The sequence below is a fragment of the Halichoerus grypus genome, chromosome 11, assembly GCF_964656455.1.
Source record: "Halichoerus grypus chromosome 11, mHalGry1.hap1.1, whole genome shotgun sequence".
NCBI lineage: Eukaryota > Metazoa > Chordata > Mammalia > Carnivora > Phocidae > Halichoerus > Halichoerus grypus.
In genome coordinates this window covers 58,675,958-58,693,400 of record NC_135722.1, presented here as the reverse complement: position 1 = coordinate 58,693,400, position 17,443 = coordinate 58,675,958, and the positions used below count along the sequence as shown (strand labels likewise).

At 39.9% G+C, this 17,443-nt stretch overlaps 1 protein-coding gene across 2 annotated transcripts in view; it reads left to right on the top strand.

The window, feature by feature from the left end:
- Window positions 1-17,443, top strand: part of TENM4 (teneurin transmembrane protein 4) — a 2,958,785-nt gene that overhangs the window by 1,387,806 nt on the left and 1,553,536 nt on the right. Inside the window, exon 7 of one of the 2 annotated variants that reach the window (XM_078058602.1) lies at window positions 3,210-3,337. The exons of the other annotated variant lie outside the window; for it this stretch is intronic. The gene's annotated coding sequence lies outside the window, so the exon portion shown is untranslated. The remainder of the gene's footprint in view (window positions 1-3,209; window positions 3,338-17,443) is intronic. 2 annotated transcript variants of the gene reach the window in all.

The window sequence follows — 17,443 nt, the reverse complement described above, 5'->3', positions numbered from 1 at the left end:
TGGTATAATTATATGATTTTGTTTTCTAAGCGTTTGCTTCTTATTTATGAGTGTCAAGCTTGGGCCTTACTTTTGGTTTTAACTAGTTTTTGGACCTTTATACTCTCATTAGCAATTTCCACCCCGAAAAGAAATGCAGTCAAGTGAGACTAGATTTGCCACTAAGGAGCTACTACGTATGGCATAGAAACTAATAAATAGCCCAAGTGTGTTTGAAGTATTGTGATAACTAACTACATGGTTAACCTGAAGAAACAGGCAGAAAATAGTTCTGTTAGCTTCTGTGTGCTCTGACACAGAAAGTAGATAGGTATTGCCAGACCACCTTTGCCCCCAGTGAAGAGCTTGGCCCTAAAATTCACCCAAGTTTAAACTGAATTGCTTCTAGAGAAGATAGGAAAGTTTACAGGTGTCCGGATGATCCATCAGAATGGAGTTTGGCTGGCAGGTTCTAGCATCTTGAGAGGTTGTGGTGATTATGAAATGAAAAAGAATGTAGGGCACATTGCAGAGTGTACAGAATATATATGTAAAGTTTGGCGTTGAGAACGAGAAAGTTAAGTTCCCCTAGGATGGGCATGCAAGAATCTCCAGGTAAGCATGAATAGTCAGAAACTAAAGCAATGTTACAGACTCCTGGACTGATTTGCTTTCTGGCACAATTTACCACATATTTATAAAATGCTAAAGGTGGGCATAGCACTCTTTAGGCTCATAAAGAGGGAGCATTAGATGAGAAACACTATGTGTCTGCCTGCATCTCTCTCTGTACTAGGGCTTTTGGTATGATGCCAAGGGAGTGGGCAAGGAAACCAAACTCAGAGAGCATGGATGCATTTCTTATTTCACTTGTCCTAGGACCGTGGTTCTCGTGCTTCAGTGAGTATCAGAATTGCATGGAAGGCTTGATAAACCACAGGTGTGGAGCTCCACCCCCAGCAGTTATAAATGGATAGGTTTGGGGTGAATCCTGAGGATTTGCATTTCTAACAGGCCCAGGGCAGATCCTGATGCTGGACCACTGATCTGGGATACACATTGTTAAATAATCTTTCTTCTGTCCTTTCTCTTTCCCAAAAGAGTCGATGTGGGCTAGGTTAAGAAACCTTCCTGCTAATCAGCTTAATGAAGTGAACTCTCAACAGACTCAGAACTCCAGTCTTTCACTCACATACAAACTTCTGAAATCTAGCTAAAACTCCAGAATAATTAGAGATACATGGAGAAACCTGTAGAGGTGAAGAGAATCATCTAAGTTTACACTAGGGACAGTGGGAGGATTTAAACCCACATCTCTTGACACCAGATACAGGACTGTGTTTAAAACACTACTTATGATTAGGAGTTTTAGAACCAGTGACTCCTGATGGCCAAGATTATAATGAAAACAATTGGACTGTAACTCCATTCTAGTATAAACAGCAGGAAGTGAAATTAAGTTAGGGAAAGCTGATGGCCCCTTACTGTCAGTGAGAACATTGACAAATCTATTTCAGAGACATTCAGTTCAATCCCGGACAAACTCATCTCTCCTTCTTGTCTTTTTCTTACCTGCACCATCTGGATGCATTCTGCTTTTCCATAGACCTCTGCGTATGTTGAGTTGTTTCACTTTGTAAAATGTAAAATATAAAAGCAGATTTCATTGATGAGGAAAGCTAAATTTGTGTAATCATCAACATCAGTAATGTTCAGGTTTATATCTTGATAGCTGTCAGTCTACTTGTGATCATATAAAATATTAACTTTTCTTTTCCCACATATAGCTGCTAGAATAAGCAAAAAAAAAGAAAGAAAGAGGAATGGGTGGAAACAGTGTCTTTCTTATCATCTCTCCCTAAACTACACCTTGGTTCGTGCTTCACCACAGATTCTCATCTTCTCCAAGTTCTTTTTTTTTTCAATCAAGATGTATTTTCCCAAGATAATAAAATCCTAAGGGAAGTTCTGGTGCCAGCTGTTCTAATCAAGCATTTATTGCACCTCTGCCATCTTGTAATTGGATTGGCAATGAGGTGTAGTAAAAGGGTCCCTAGGACAAGGACCTAAAGACGTTGGTACTGAGTTGGGATCTTTCGCTAACTAGTTTCCACTAATATGCCATTTATTAGATCCTCAGTCTCTTCATCTTTAAGTTATAATAATTACATTGACCCTGACCAGGATTGGAAGGAGGAGATTGTACCCATATAAAATTCTTTGTAAACTGTAAATGCTATAAAGAAGAAAGGCATTGTCATCAGCTCTCAATTATGAATCAGTAGAATACTTTCCCTCTCGTCCTCTCTTCCTTGCCTCCCGTCTGGACAAATTTGGCTCATTGTCCTCCCTTTCAAAGGGATCAGAAATGCATTGCTGGTTTATTCCCCAGGAGCAATGAACACTTCCCAGTACAAGGAGCCACTTAACATACATGAACAGGCATTGGCACGGAGCTCAACACGGACTTCCTGCACTGAGGTCCAGCCAGAGGGTGATGACTCATCCTATTCTTCTGCAGAATTCTCATGGAGAAAAACATTAAGTCTTTTCTGCTGACTTAAATTGAAGGAAAATGGGGTGGATTTTAGAAACTCTATAAGAGTATCGACTTGGTGCTGCATTACTTTAATGGGCCATAAGTTATCAAGGCAAGAGTAAACCTCGCCAATAAGTCAGCTTCTCTATTAGTGCCATGCAACCCACCAGGGAAAGGGATGGGAGCTTCATGTCCATTATTGATTTGAGTTATTGCGGCAACCCTGCAAATTATGTATTGTTATTTTTACATCACCAATGCAAAAACTAGATTTCATAAGATTAAATAGCTTGCCCATAGTCATGCAGGCATTGAATAGCCAAGCCAGTCTTTGCCCACATCTTTGGGCTACACTCGATGGAAAGGCTGTGTAGTAAGTGGTTCAGAGTGCAAAATGTGGGAGTAAATTGTGTGGGTTTCAGCCCCCACTTTGCAACTTAAAAGCAGTGTGCTTGAGAGTGTTATCTGATTTATGTGTGATTAAATTACCTTTGTTGTAAAAAGGGATGGTGATATTTTATAGGGGTAATAGAAAGACTAAATGGGTTGAAACTTGCAAAATGCCCAGTATATACGAACCCCCAATTCTAATTAGTCATTATTAGCATATATAGTAGTTTTGTCCTCTAAAGCTACTGTAAAGTTATCCATTTATTCAAGAAAGCTTTACAGAACATCTTCTGTTTGCCAGGTGCTATGCTGGTAATGAATGGTCCTGGTGATGTGATGATGACTAGGTGATGGCGTGATTTCAACCTGAGAACACGAGGATTGATCCACACTGCTATTTGGGGAAATAACATTCCAGCAAGGGGAGCTGTAAGTCCCTGGGGTGGAAACAGGAACTATGAGCAGAACAGGATAACTGACATGTAATCAGTAAAGGGGAGGTAAATAGACTGTAGGGTGGATGGGAACAGATTGTGTAGAATTCTATAAATTGCTGTGAGAATTTTGGCTTTTACTTTAAGTGGAAGTGATGGGCTATTTAAGGATGGCTCAAGAGAATTAAAAAAATTTCCACATACATAGGAAAAGACTGATTATTTTGTAACCACTAGTAATCACCAAAAGCAGCCCCAAACTTCCTTAATTGATAAATGGCCTGGAAATTACCAGAACCCATTTTAAATCTCTTTAACCAATCAAACACAATGCCCCTCAGTGAATAATATCCTTTACCAGTCCCTCACATCTGACAGCCAACTGGGAAAGGACTTAGTCCAATGTACACATTCCTGAGTCCAACAGACCAACAGTTTCACCCACAGTGATACTTTCCCCCTTACATCAGCCCTTTCAATACTTTGAAAAGTCTGACACTCTTCGAAATACATACTTGTCTTAGTCTGACCAGCAAACTCTCTCTTACTTAAGTAAGCAATAAATTCAGCTTTGTGACTTTGTTTGTTAGATAGTTTACTCCACAGATTAAATGGTGGTCTTGTTCTCAAAATTCATGAGGGCAGGAATGCTACATATGTGCCCTCTAGACAATCTCCCTTATGTATCTCCAGCCATACAGGAGTGGGTACTACTCAGTGCTTGAAAAACTCATGTCAATGTGGGAGGCATGGCTGGGGGAGAAAAGTATAACTAGAGAAGTGGTATTTGAAGTGAGTTTATAAAACATTTAGGTGGTAGTCTGCAGAATTTTAAAATTAATTGCATGAAGAGTGGAAAAGAAAATGAAAAATGAGGGCGCCTGGGTGGCTCAGTTGGTTAAGCGACTGCCTTCGGCTCAGGTCATGATCCTGGAGTCCCGGGATCGAGTCCCGCATCGGGCTCCCTGCTCGGCAGGGAGTCTGCTTCTCCCTCTGACCCTCCTCCCTCTCATGCTCTCTGTCTCTCATTCTCTCTCTCAAATAAATAAATAAAATCTTTAAAAAAAAAAAAAAAAAATGAAAAATGAAAAATAACTCCAAGGTTTTCATATTGTTACAAATGGGTGGGTAGATGACTATGGAAATAAGAAGCACAGGAAATAAAGCAAGCTTGAAATGTAAAGAGACTCTTTTGGACATGTTGCGTTTAATGTCTATTCAGGATATCTAATAAGCTCCTGGAAATATGTTGTATTTTACTGCAGACAAACTTGAATATTTAGGTCAGTGGTTTACACATTTCCAAGTCACTGAAAAACATTTGCAATAATGAGTGGAAGAGGGAGTTGATGGGTAGATAAATGTCTGAATAAGTGAATAAAAGGATGTGGGAATAAACAAATATTTGAAAGTTGGGCATGCAATTGCTGTTCCCACCAAAAATCCTCAAGCGGCTTTGAGAGTTAGTTTGCAAAAAAACAAAACAAAACAAAACAAAACAACAAAACACAACCCATGTTGCATCAGCAGCACAGCCTTAGCCTAACCAAAAAGGAAAAAAAACAAAACTGTAAACCCATTTAGACTTAACTGAGCTTTGTTGAACATGCCTTCACATACTAAGCAGCAGCAATTCTATAGCATGTCAGTCAGAACAGACTCGGACAGAGGAATCCAAAAAGATCCAAAAAAGTTTTCATCTCCATCTATCAAAATTAACAAGGGAAATATCAAAAATGACCAGTTGTATTCAAGGCTGGTTTCTGCAGCTTTTTTTTTTTTATTATGTTATGTTAATCACCATACATTACATCATTAGTTTTTGATGTAGTGTTCCATGATTCATTGTTTGCGTATAACACCCAGTGCTCCATGCAGAACGTGCCCTCCTCAATACCCATCACCAGGCTAACCCATCCTCCCACCTGCCTCCCCTCTAGAACCCTCAGTTTGTTTTTCAGAGTCCATCGTCTCTTATGGTTCATCTCCCTCTCCGATTCCCCCCCTTCATTCTTCCCCTCCTGCTATCTTCTTCTTCCTTTTTTTTTTTTTTAAACATATAATGTATTATTTGTTTCAGAGGTACAGGTCTGTGATTCAACAGTCTTACACAATTCACAGCGCTCACCATAGCACATACCCTCCCCAATGTCTACCACCCAGACACCCCATCCCTCCCACCCCCCACCACTCCAGCAACCCTCAGTTTGTTTCCTGAGATTAAGAATTCCTCATATCAGTGAGATCATATGATACATGTCTTTCTCTGATTGACTTATTTCACTCAGCATAATACCCTCCAGTTCTATCCATGTCATTACAAATGGCAAGATTTCATTCCTTTTGATGGCTGCATAATATTCCATTGTGTGTGTGTGTGTGTGTGTGTGTGTGTGTGTGTGTGTGTGTGTTTATACACCACATCTTCTTTATCCATTCATCTGTCGATGGACCTCTTGGCTCTTTCCATAGTTTGGCTATTGTGGACATTGCTGCTATAAACATTGAGGTGCACGTACCCCTTTGGATCCCTACATGGTTTCTGCAGCTTTCTGATGCCTTCTCTTGTGAAGCAGCCCATTCCACTGTCTTCCCCTATGTAAGCCAATAAATGTGCATATGGAGCTAAATATTCTCAACTAGGAGTCAGATGGCTAATTTTTGCTAAGCTCTGGCATTTCCATGAGCAAATTGAGTAACTTCTATATTGTCAAAGTTCTCACATTTAAGAAAAAGGCAGGTCAAGTAGCTATGTTGTAATCTACCCAGGGTTTTGCAAAAATCTTAAAGGGATATTTGTTAATCCCTTCTTTAATGTATTCATTCATTCAGCAAGTTTTTATTGAGTACAACCCCAGTGCTATGTATAGGGAGTACAGAGGTAAGCAAAATCATGCATGGTTCTTGCCCCCACGTGGCTTAGAGTTTCATGATGGGTCCAAAGTATTTGTCAGTTTTTAAAATAGCTAGATGAATGTCATACATTTATCTATGACAGTCTCATTGACAATTTGCTTTATTGCTTTCTGGCGAAAATATTATTTACTCAGTAAATTTTATTCAGTTAATCTCATGGTATCTGTAGCTTAAAAACTTGGGTTGCCAGAATGTATGTGTGTGTGGGGGTAAGGAGGTAGCAAAAGTGTCCATGGTGTATTGTATTTGGAGCCCCTGGATTATATATAATTATATATATGAACAAAGTATGCCTAGTGAACAAAGTATGCCTAGTGTTTAGGGACTGGGGCTCCAGGATCAGGATAGAATGGGTTTGAAACCTAGATTCTCCACTGACTAGTTATTTGGCTCTGAGCAATTCACTTATCCTCCGTAAAAAAAAAAAAAAAAAAACAACTAAATTTTATGTACCATTTGGTGGGATCATTATACAGAAGTTATATGGTTCCCCTTACAGCTGTGGAAGTAGACATTATGATTCTATGGACAAGTAAGAAAACTGAGATTGAGAGGAGATTATGAAAGACTCAAAGCTTATAACTGGTGGGGCAGGGTGCAAACACAGGATTTTGACTTCAAGTCCAGCTTTCTACTTATTATCACACCGTCTTTTATCACCAGAGTCTCATCCTTCTTTGTATCCCCTGCCATGCCCAGCACAGTGCCAAGCACTAGGTGGTGCTACTCCCCCCAACACTGATGAGGAAGCCACTCCTCCCTGGTGAGGAGGAATCTGACCCTCTATCCAGCTCTGTGAGCTCCAGTTTCCCTATCACAGGTGTACTTCTGCAACACCAATTAATCTTCCCCTTCTCTGAATTCCAAAACTGCCAAAACCTCTCCTCCTTGTCAGCGGATATCTTGGAAACCTCATTTTCAACGTGTTCTCCAATAACAGCAGCAATTATTCTTAATCATTATTTATACTAATTTGATGCTTCAGTGAGATTATGTATTATGCTTGTCCTTCCTAATTTTTTTCTCTTTCTTTTTTTTAAACTGTAAGTGAGAATCAATGTAAGGGATTGATGTCAGGCTTTAGGTAGCTATTAACATGACTAGACTTACCTAACCTTATTACGTTGATTGTAGTTTCTCTTCTGTATCTTCCAGCAAACCCTCAAATTGATTTTAAAATGCTGCTATTGACCTAAAGATTCTTAACAACAGGAGGTTTAAATGCCTTTCATTGTTATGCTTCCTGCTTATAATACCAATTACTGTTCAAAGTTTGCAGCAGGAAACTTAATTCTATTGTGGATCTCAGTGCAGAGTCAAGGGCTCAGTGTCTCCTAGGGACATAGACGGAGAAGAGGGGTGACCTGTCTTTCGGTTCCAACTCTTTCGGTTCCAACTCTCATGCCTGGAGGAAATCCCCTTACCCACATGCCTGTGGAGAGCCATCCAGTTTTTGCTCGAATGTTGTTTGGAGGCTGCTGACTCAAAGAGAAACAGGAGAGAACTTGGGCTGAGGATTCAAAGGACCTGAGTTGAAGCCTTTGCCCTGCCACCAACTGATTTTGTGGCTTTGAGTGTAATGACTGATCTATCTGAAGTCTCCGTCTCTCCATTTGTAAAATCAGGATATTAGACTCCATCTCAGGAAAAGTAGTATCTACCTCAAATAAGAGTCAGTGCTTGAAAAGAACCAAAATTAAAGGCATAATTCATAACTGTGTATATGACTGTGTGCTTGTATTTGTGTGCATGTACATGAAGGTACATCTCAAGGACCGTAACCTTATACTTCAGCCTTATAGGATATTTTTCCAGGGCTTCTACTGAGTCATGTGTCTCCGATCTAATGGCCTTCAAGCTGTGCCTACCAAATGTAAGAACTGTGGCTCCTCCTTCTCCTGCCTCTCCTAACCTCTTTGTTCTGCTTTTTCTTCTTCTTCCTTAAATTTCATCATAGAAGTGTTCGCTATAGGGGCGCCTAGGTGGCTCGGTTGTTAAGCATCTGCCTTCGGCTCAGGTCATGATCCCAGGGTCCTGGGATCAAGCCCCGCATCGGGCTCCCTGCTCGGCAGGAAGCCTGCTTCTCCCTCTCACACTCCCCCTGCTTGTGTTCCCTCTTTGCTGTGTCTCTCTCTGTCAAATAAATAAAATCTAAAAAAAAAAAAGAGTTGTTCACTATAGTAGCTAGAACTCTTTAGTTGAAAGAGGAAGAAACCCCACTAGGTCTAGCTTGAACAAAGAAGGGAATGAGGGGATTCATGCAGACTCACAGAGCAAGCATGCTGTACCATTTTTTTTTTCTTTTTTACTGATAGTTGGTTCAAGTCTTTTCTTATGCCACAGATTTACGTTCTTTACATGTTAAAAAATGTGTGTTCCTAAGATTTGTTCCTTTCAGGCTCAATCACCAAGGACATTCTGCCTCCATTTAGAATCTCAGCTAAAGGCACTAGCTGCCCCAAAGAGGATCAGGTATGCAAACAGCCACTGCGCTGAATGACAGCTGACTGTATGGTCACTCCGTCTATGCGGAAGGGTGGGCTGGGCTGGGACAGCTTTCTGAAGAAAGACGATAGACAAAGCACCCTATAGACAGACACTACATAACTAAATGGTTATAAAAGTGTTTATCCTGCATTTCAGTTGACCTTCTTTTAAAAACCCTCTCTTTCCACTAATCTGATTTTGTTTTGTTTTCCAGAAATGTTATATTATACACAGTATAAGTCTAATCCCCATTCAACATGATGAGTCTTTTTAAATCTCTTTCTTTTTAGACTCTGATGTTTTCCAAGCACAAATACTACATGCGCTGCAATCATGCTACAGATTGAAGTTATTAGGTGGTGAAATTTCAGGTAGGCTTTTAAAGAAATGGTCCTGGCACTGGGCCCTCCTGCCTGCATTTTGCTGTCCTCTGCTCAAGTGCCCTCACTAGACAGTGAGTAGAGCCTTACATTGTGCTCAGAGTTGCAGAGGCCTATCTGTCCGCCTTCCTATTTTCAAAAATCTGCTAGGTCATCATAGGAGATTCTATTTCACCATCCTCCATGCTTGGTGTGGTCATGGAAAGGGTCAGAAGGCATGGCCCACACATAGCTGTGTGACCCTGTGCAAGTTAAGTAACCTCAGTGGCTGGTTATCTCATCTTCAAAATGAAAGGGGATGGGTTGCCTAGGTGGCTCAGTCGGCTAAGCATCTGCCTTCAGCTTAGGTCATGATCCCATCTAGCCTGCGTCAGGCTCCCTGCCCAGTGAGGAGTCTACTTCTCCCTCTCCCTCTACCCTTCCTCCCTGCTTGTGCTCACTCTCTCTCTCTTTCAAATAAACAAATGAAATCTTTAAAAACAAACAAACAAAACAAAATGAAAGGGGAAAAGGAGTAGACTTCCACTTAACTTGTCCCATTTTTGCTAGGGATGTTAAGTGCTAACTTCACTCTAATCCTTCAAAATAGGTATCAAAATTACTAAACCTTAGAAATCAAAGAATCACCAGCTACCAAGTGTAAAGAATTTTGGGCTTCAATCAGAAGGTCTGGATTCAAATTTCAGTTCTGCTTCTTACTAGCTTATTGGTTTAAACTAGAACAATTACTTTGTATGTCTCATTCCAATTTCTTTTCTGTAAAACGAATCTAAGCATACTTTCTTCGAAAGGCTCCTGAGAGTTAAAGATAACCTGTTGTGCATCCGACAGGTGTCTGTCATGCAGTGAATGCTTAAGAAATAGCTGTAGCGTTAGTGTCAGTGCATGTGCCTGCATGTGTGTGTACGTGCTTGTGTGCGTGCACGTATGTATGCGTGCGTGTGTGCCCTGCCCGTGTGTGCTCACGTGTGTGTGTGTGTCTATGCGCCTCTGGAGTGTATTATTGAGGAAACGAGTCTGGCTCCTGCTGACACTGGCACAGCCCTGGGGCAGTGAGGATTTAACCACAAACCGATGCATGCAGTAATTCTTAACATTTGACTTCGTAACTTCTCTTATGTAGGTCTTATTTGAAATGACTATTGTTTTTCTCTACCTGTAAATACATAATATGTATGCTGTGGCTGTCCAGATGGGCAGCAACACAGTCTGTCACTATAACTCATTTTCAGCTCTGGAATAGGAGTGCCGTGTATGGGGAGTACCTTATACAGGGAGCCCTCATTTTCGAGGAACCAAAATTGAACTTTGAGTGTGGCTGTCCTATAAGTCATACTGAACCAAAAATATGTCTCAATTTTGGTGAAAATTTACTTGGACATGTTCTCCAAATGCAATGATAGACCTTTTCTCAATTTATATTGGTCCATGTAACTCATTTAATTATTGATTAATTTAATAATTAATTTAATTTTCAAGGGCTGAAGTAGAAATTGGAAAAAATGATACAATGCCCCAAATTATTCAATTGAATATTATTAATCGAGCAGTCAGTAATTATGCCATGCCACATGAGTCCTTCCATGATACTTTATATATATTTTGTCTTTAATCACTGCAGTGGGATCTTTGCTATCGATGGTGCCTCCACTGATAAAGAAAGGTTAGAAAGGTGAAGTTTAGAATGTTTTCACAGATTAGGGAACTTGCCCAAGGTTAGAAAGACAATAATGGCAGAGCCACTTTCTCAGGTCTGTCTGGATACGGAGCTCTCAACCACCATATTAAACAGTACCTCCTGTATTGCAATAGTCCTGTGATGAATTGTATTAGGTCTTAAGGTTTTAATACCGCCCCAAAACAGAATTCCTGTCCTTAAGGAGGTCAGGCTCTATAATTGTGCTACCCCCTATGGTTACATGTTGAGCAATTGAAATGTTGCTAGTTTAAATTGAGACATGCTGTAAGTGTAAAATACACACTGGATTTCATAGACTGTACAAAAAAAAAGAGTGTAACATACTTCATTGATAAGTTTTATATTGGTTGGTTACATGTTGAAATGGTAATATTGGTTAAATAAGATATATTACTAAAATTCACTTCATCTGTCTCTTTTTTCCTTTTTTAATGTGGCTAATGGAAATTTTTAATTACATATGTGCCTTGCATTTGACAATGTGGGTTGAAGAGGCAAATAAACAGGCAGTTTTAATGCGTTTTGAATAGTTTCAGAAGACACGAGCACGTGGGAAAAGCCTAAAGAATCATAAAAGTTTCCTGGGAGAGGTGTGAGTTACAAGTGAGTAGTTAGTACAGAGATAAAAAGAAGCAAAAGGTGTTTCAGGAAAAGAAAAGAAAAGAAAATATTTCATTCCAAAAGTGAGAAATAGCCCAGCACAGTTAGGGAACATCAAGACATTCAGTAAAGAGCAAAGAGTAGGAAGACAGACGTGGCAAACGCCTCTTGGATTATAAAAGGAGAATTTTTATTATGAAAGACTGGGAGCTACTAAGTACTGGGGATCTTGAATATAACAAATTCCACATGTATCTCTGTAAGGAAACTTTTTCCATTAAGCAAATACTGGCCCTTTGGTTACAGCCAACTTTGACCTTAGTAAAGAATATTAAGGAAAGCTACTAGTAGTGTTCTATAAATCACATCTTCTGCTTTTCATCAAATACATTTCTTGGGTCTAGTTTTCTTTCTTTCTGTCTATAAATAACCCAAGCATAATTAAGTTCTTAAATCAGGTGTGCACGCACACACACACACACACACGCCCAAACAACTATTAAAATTGAGATGTATATAGATGTTGGAATCAATATTATATATAGTTCTAGAAGCTTCTCTCTTGTCTTTCATTTGAATGCCTTAGCACACACATTTCACTCCAGTGAGGATGCATGCTAATACTCTTCTAAACCTGGGATAGGGTAGGACAAGCCCATTATTTTTCACAAGAAATCAGGAAAGATCCTGCTTTTTGGAGTGTCCTCCAGGAGAATAGGTCTAATCGGAGAACCGAAAAGCTTTATGTAGAGGAGTCTCACTAGGAAGAAAAAAGTCAAAAGATCAGAGTAAACAGTTTATAAATACACACATTTTCTAAAGCCTTCTAAAAAAGTAAGTTGTTTCCCAATGAGTGTCCCTAAAGCACTTAATTCTTGCTTCCAGACCATTCACATCTGTCCTTATATAGCAATTCTTTATGTTCTCACAATTATCAAAACATCTAGGACATCCCCAGTGTTCCACAGATGTTTACATGAGTGCAAGAAAACATGAATGAATGAATCAAGTAATCAGTCAACTAAAACATTAAAATCCTAGCTCTATCATGAACTTAACTAAGTGTCCTTGATCAAGTAACTAAATGTTTCTGGATCTTTTTTTTATTATTATTATTATTTGTTTACAAATAGTATGGCCTCAGAATTTCCTTGTAGGCTTAGTTTTCTGTGGTCCTATGCATTCAGGAATATAAACTTGCAAGACTCTCTCTCCTCTCTTCTTTAGCTCAATAGTTAGAAAAAAACCCCACAAAAACAAAACAAAAGAAGAGCAGTAACACTACTTCTCTGTCAGATTTGAAATCTATTTAGAAAGACAAGTATGCCAATGACCTTTCTCCTTTTATTTTATTCAGAAGCCCATCCTTTCATGAGCAAATAAACAGTTTATCCACTTGGTTTCAGTTTTTAGGAATGTGTTCTAAGTGTATGTCCTTAAAGATATTTAGGTATTTTTTAAAATAGAGCCATGAAATCACAAAAAAATGATCACTTTATTTCAAAAGACTCTCGGGAATTTTCACAAACTATGTAGGCATATGCCACCTCTCTTCATGTTTCAAATAATACCTAGAACACAAACTTTCAATACATACCGATTGATAATATGTGAAATAAAACAGGTATACTTGAAGGGAACTTTCCCTATATTTGTATGCTGCTTTCTAAATTACTATGTATTTGTGGAGTCCCTCAGTGAGAGTATTTTCCATTTTCATTTATTCTTCCCCAAACTTCCTTGGGATAATTGTAACTAGCATTTATTCAAGATCAATTTTAGAGGAAATAAGTTACTTTCTTTTTTTTTTTTTTTTTTAATAAGTTACTTTCTATAAGACACAGACTTGTGAAAAATATCTTAAGTCACTCTTTATATTGACTGCTTCCAAATTCAGAGCTAAAGTTATCTTATACACTGCAATTAAGTTGAAATCGTGATATAGTGGTTTAATACCTTTTATGAAATTGCCATACTTCTGACATATCTCATATTTTCATGCTCTGAAAAACTCTAGCACAGTAAATTACTCTGAGAATCACATAGCACCTATTTTTTTTTTTACAGAGCAGAAATTTCCATCAAATTTATTTATCCATTCAGTGCACGTTTACTGATCAACTAGGATGTGTCTAGATGCTTTAATATAAAGATGAATACTAAAGCTTCTGCCTTCGAGATTGTATAGTCTCATTGGGTGTGTGTGTGTGTGTGTGTTTGTACACATATCCACACCACAGACACAGAGAATATTAAAATAGCTTGTTGGATAATTGATAGAAATTGGTAGAAGGGTAGGGAACTGCATTATTTAGAACCTTCAGAGAATCAGGAATCAAGACAGCATTAGAGGCCAACAGACACATGAAATGTGCTCAACATGGCTCAGCATCAGGGAAATCCAAATCAAAACCTCAGTGAGATATCACCTCACACCAGTCAGAATGGCTAAAATTAACAAGTCAGGAAATGACAGATGTTGGCAGGGATGCAGAGAAAGGGGAACCCTCCTACACTGTTGGTGGGAATGCAAGCTGGTGCAACCACTCTGGAAAACAGTATGGAGGTTCCTCAAAAAGTTGAAAATAGAGCTACCATACGACTCAGCAATTGCACTACTGGGTATTTACCCAAAAGACACAATGTAGGGATCCGAAGGGGTACGTGCACCCCGATGTTTATAGCAGGAATGTCCACAATAGCCAAACTATGGAAAGAGCCAAGATGTCCAGTGACAGATGAATGGATAAAGAAGATGTGGTATATATACACAATGGAATATTATGCAGCCAACAAAAGGAATGAGATCTTGCCATTTGCAACCACGTGGATGGAACTGGAGGGAATTATGCTGAGTGAAATAAGTCAATCAGAGAAAGACATGTATCATATGATCTCACTGATATGAGGAATTCTTAATCTCAGGAAACAAACTGAGGGTTTCTGGAGTAGTGGGGGGGTGGGAGGGATGGGGTGGCTGGGTGATAGACATTGGAGAGGGTATGTGCTATGGTGAGCGCTGTGAATTGTGCAAGACTGTTGAATCACAGACCTGTACCTCTGAAACAATAATACATTATATGTTAAAAAAGAAAAAAGAAGAAAATAGCAGGAAGGGAAAAATGAAGGGGGGGAAATTGGATGGGGAGATGAACCATGAGAGACTATGGACTCTGAGAAACAAACTGAGGGTTCTAGAGGGGAGGGAGGTGGGAGGATGGGTTAGCCTGGTGATGGATATTAAAGAGGGCACGTAGTGAATGGAGCACTGGGTGTTATACGCAAACAATGAATCATGGAACACTACATCAAAAGCTAATTATGTAATGTATGGTGATTAACATAACATAATAAAAAAAAAGAAGATAGCAGGAAGGGAAAAATGAAGGGGGGAAAATTGGAGGGGGAGATGAACCATGGAATACTATGGACTCTGAGAAACAAACTGAGGGTTCTAGAGGGGAGGGGGGTGGGGAGATGGGTTAGCCTGGTGGTGAGTATTAAAGAGGGCACATACTAAATGGAGCACTGGGTGTTCTATGCAAACAATGAATCGTGGAAGACTACATCAAAAACTAATTATGTAATGTATGGTGAGTAACATAACAATAAAAAGTTAAAAAAAATAAAATGAAATACATTTAAAAAAAGTAAGTACTAATAAACACAGGGAAAAGGACTGATGGGCATTGCCAAAGACTCAACTGAGAGTGGAGGCCTTAAGAATACACTGGTGCTTATCTGAGCAGCTGGACTCCCATGCTGAGGTGTATGTGTGGAAGAAGTGGATGACAGTACTCTTTAAGGTTGGGATGTTTTGGATGAGGAGTGGTAGAAAGGCAGGATGAATGAGATTTGAAAGTGCTGGAGCAGAAGCACCTTCCAACACAGGACCTGGATTGACAGAGGACCCAGAGTAGCTAAGGAAGGTCAGAAAGAGATTAAAAGCTCCATAGAGAAGAGATGGTATTTTACTAGAGATTTGCTAAGAAGCCATGGAAACCCTGGTCTGAGCAAGAGTAGGTGCCTGGATTGCACACTCCCAGGATGGACTTGGTTGTTCACAGCTTTGAGAGATCCAGTTAGCTTAGGGGCTCCTATTATTTCTGTAGAGGGCAGTTCAGGTCCCTGTTTCAGTTTGGGACCTGTGTCACAGAAGGGACTAAAATGCAAGCAAAAGAAGCCCCAGTGAGAGGAGAGAAGAGGACTTTCCCAGATCAGAACATCATGGAGTTGGGTTCTTAATAGTCAGATTTTGGCCCAAGTGTTGAAGGAAGTGCTTATGGAAAGATAACAGGTATTTGTGGTCTAAACGTTGAAGTGACCTACGACTGCAAATGCCAAATTCTAAAATCAAGTAAGTGAAAATGTAAGCACACACACACTTTAAAAAAAATAACTTCGTGACTAAGCATCAGTTCAGAATCTTGAACTGTAGTGGTCTGGACCTGGAATACTGAATCGGGAGAACCAACATCTGTAACTCTTTCAAAGCTGATTGCTCCCTTAGAAATCAAGCTGGTAGCATGGAAAATTCAGATCTGTATGCCTGGCCTGACTCTCTCATTAATTAGAGTTTAAATAAATTATCTTTCTTTTCTAGGACTGGTTCCTTTCTGAAAATAAAGGATTTGAATGACATGACAGCTTTGGCTAGGGATCCTATGAAATGAAAAAAAAAAAAAAAGGAAAGAAAAAGAAAGAAAAACCTCAAATAATCTCAAGCAAAATAGGTTTATTTGAAAAGTACCGGAAAAGTTTGTCGACCTCCGTAAAGGTGGCTTAGCTGCATTTCACATCATGAACTTTGTGTGTGTGTGTGTGTGTGTGTGTGTGTGTGTGTGTGTGCGCGCGCGCGCGCCTGCCCGCGCACCCACGTACTTATTCCTCCAGGGCCGCTTGTCTCTCATTTCTGCCAGTCCTTTTGACTCTGCTTCATTTGTCCTTTCCCTCTGCAGACTGTTTTTTCCCACTAGTTTTCAGTGACAAACATCGGCTTTAACCTCTGGACCTGCTGGGGCATAGTGGCTCCAGTTCCCAGAATCCTTTGTACACTGTTTTTGTCTGTAGATTCCTATACTGAGGAGGGAAAGACTCTCACTCACTTAGCTTGGATCAGGTGCTCAGGAAGATGTGGCATGGTGACCAAAAATCACTGGATGCAAACATGCCTGAATGGAATCACGGAGGCCCTTCCGAAGAAGGAGGCACGGACTGGGCAAACTCCCTCAACCTTTCTTACAGTAGCCTTCAAGGCTACTTCATTTTCTAAACATACACAATTATTTGACTCTTCAAGCCTTTTCATAGTTTTTTGCTAAGTTTCCACTGGACACTCCTAGATGTGTTGTTCTATAAAGCTCTTTAATAAAAGCTCTTTTCCCTGTTATAGATCCTGTCTCCCTAGCTTGTGGGGCTCCCTTTGTTGCTCTCCTCTGTGTAGTGCAGGGTTCGCCAGGCACAGAATCTGTGTGCTGTAAATGCGGATTGCTGGCTTCACAGCCCTTCCTTCACATGCAGTCTCTAGAGCCCTAACAAAGACTTCTACTGCCCTGAGCTCCTTTATTTCAAAATCCTCAGTTGGGTAACTATATTCACTGCAAATACACACAAATTATATGTGAAGACTGGATATGTGTCAAGACATAGCCAAAAACAACAGAACATGAGCATAGAGACAACTGGTGAGGAAGCCGCAGCGAACAAGCGTGTGGGAGAGTTACAGGCTTTGAATTCTATACCAGCCTCTACCTCTGCCTGACCTCACAGAACATTGCCTTTTTCTCTTTTCTCTTTTATCTCATCAGGATGGCCACAACCAAGAGTGAAAACAGTGCTATTGTAGAAGCGATCAGAGGGTGATCTGAAAGTGCGGGGGAAGGACCCCTGCGCCAGCTAGGGGTGGGTAGGGCTCTCAGGGAAAATAATCCAGAGGAAGAGGCCAGAAGTCCCTGTATTTATCATAACGTATGAAATGAGCCTTCACTGCTGAAGCTGGAGACAGAAATCACCGGGCATA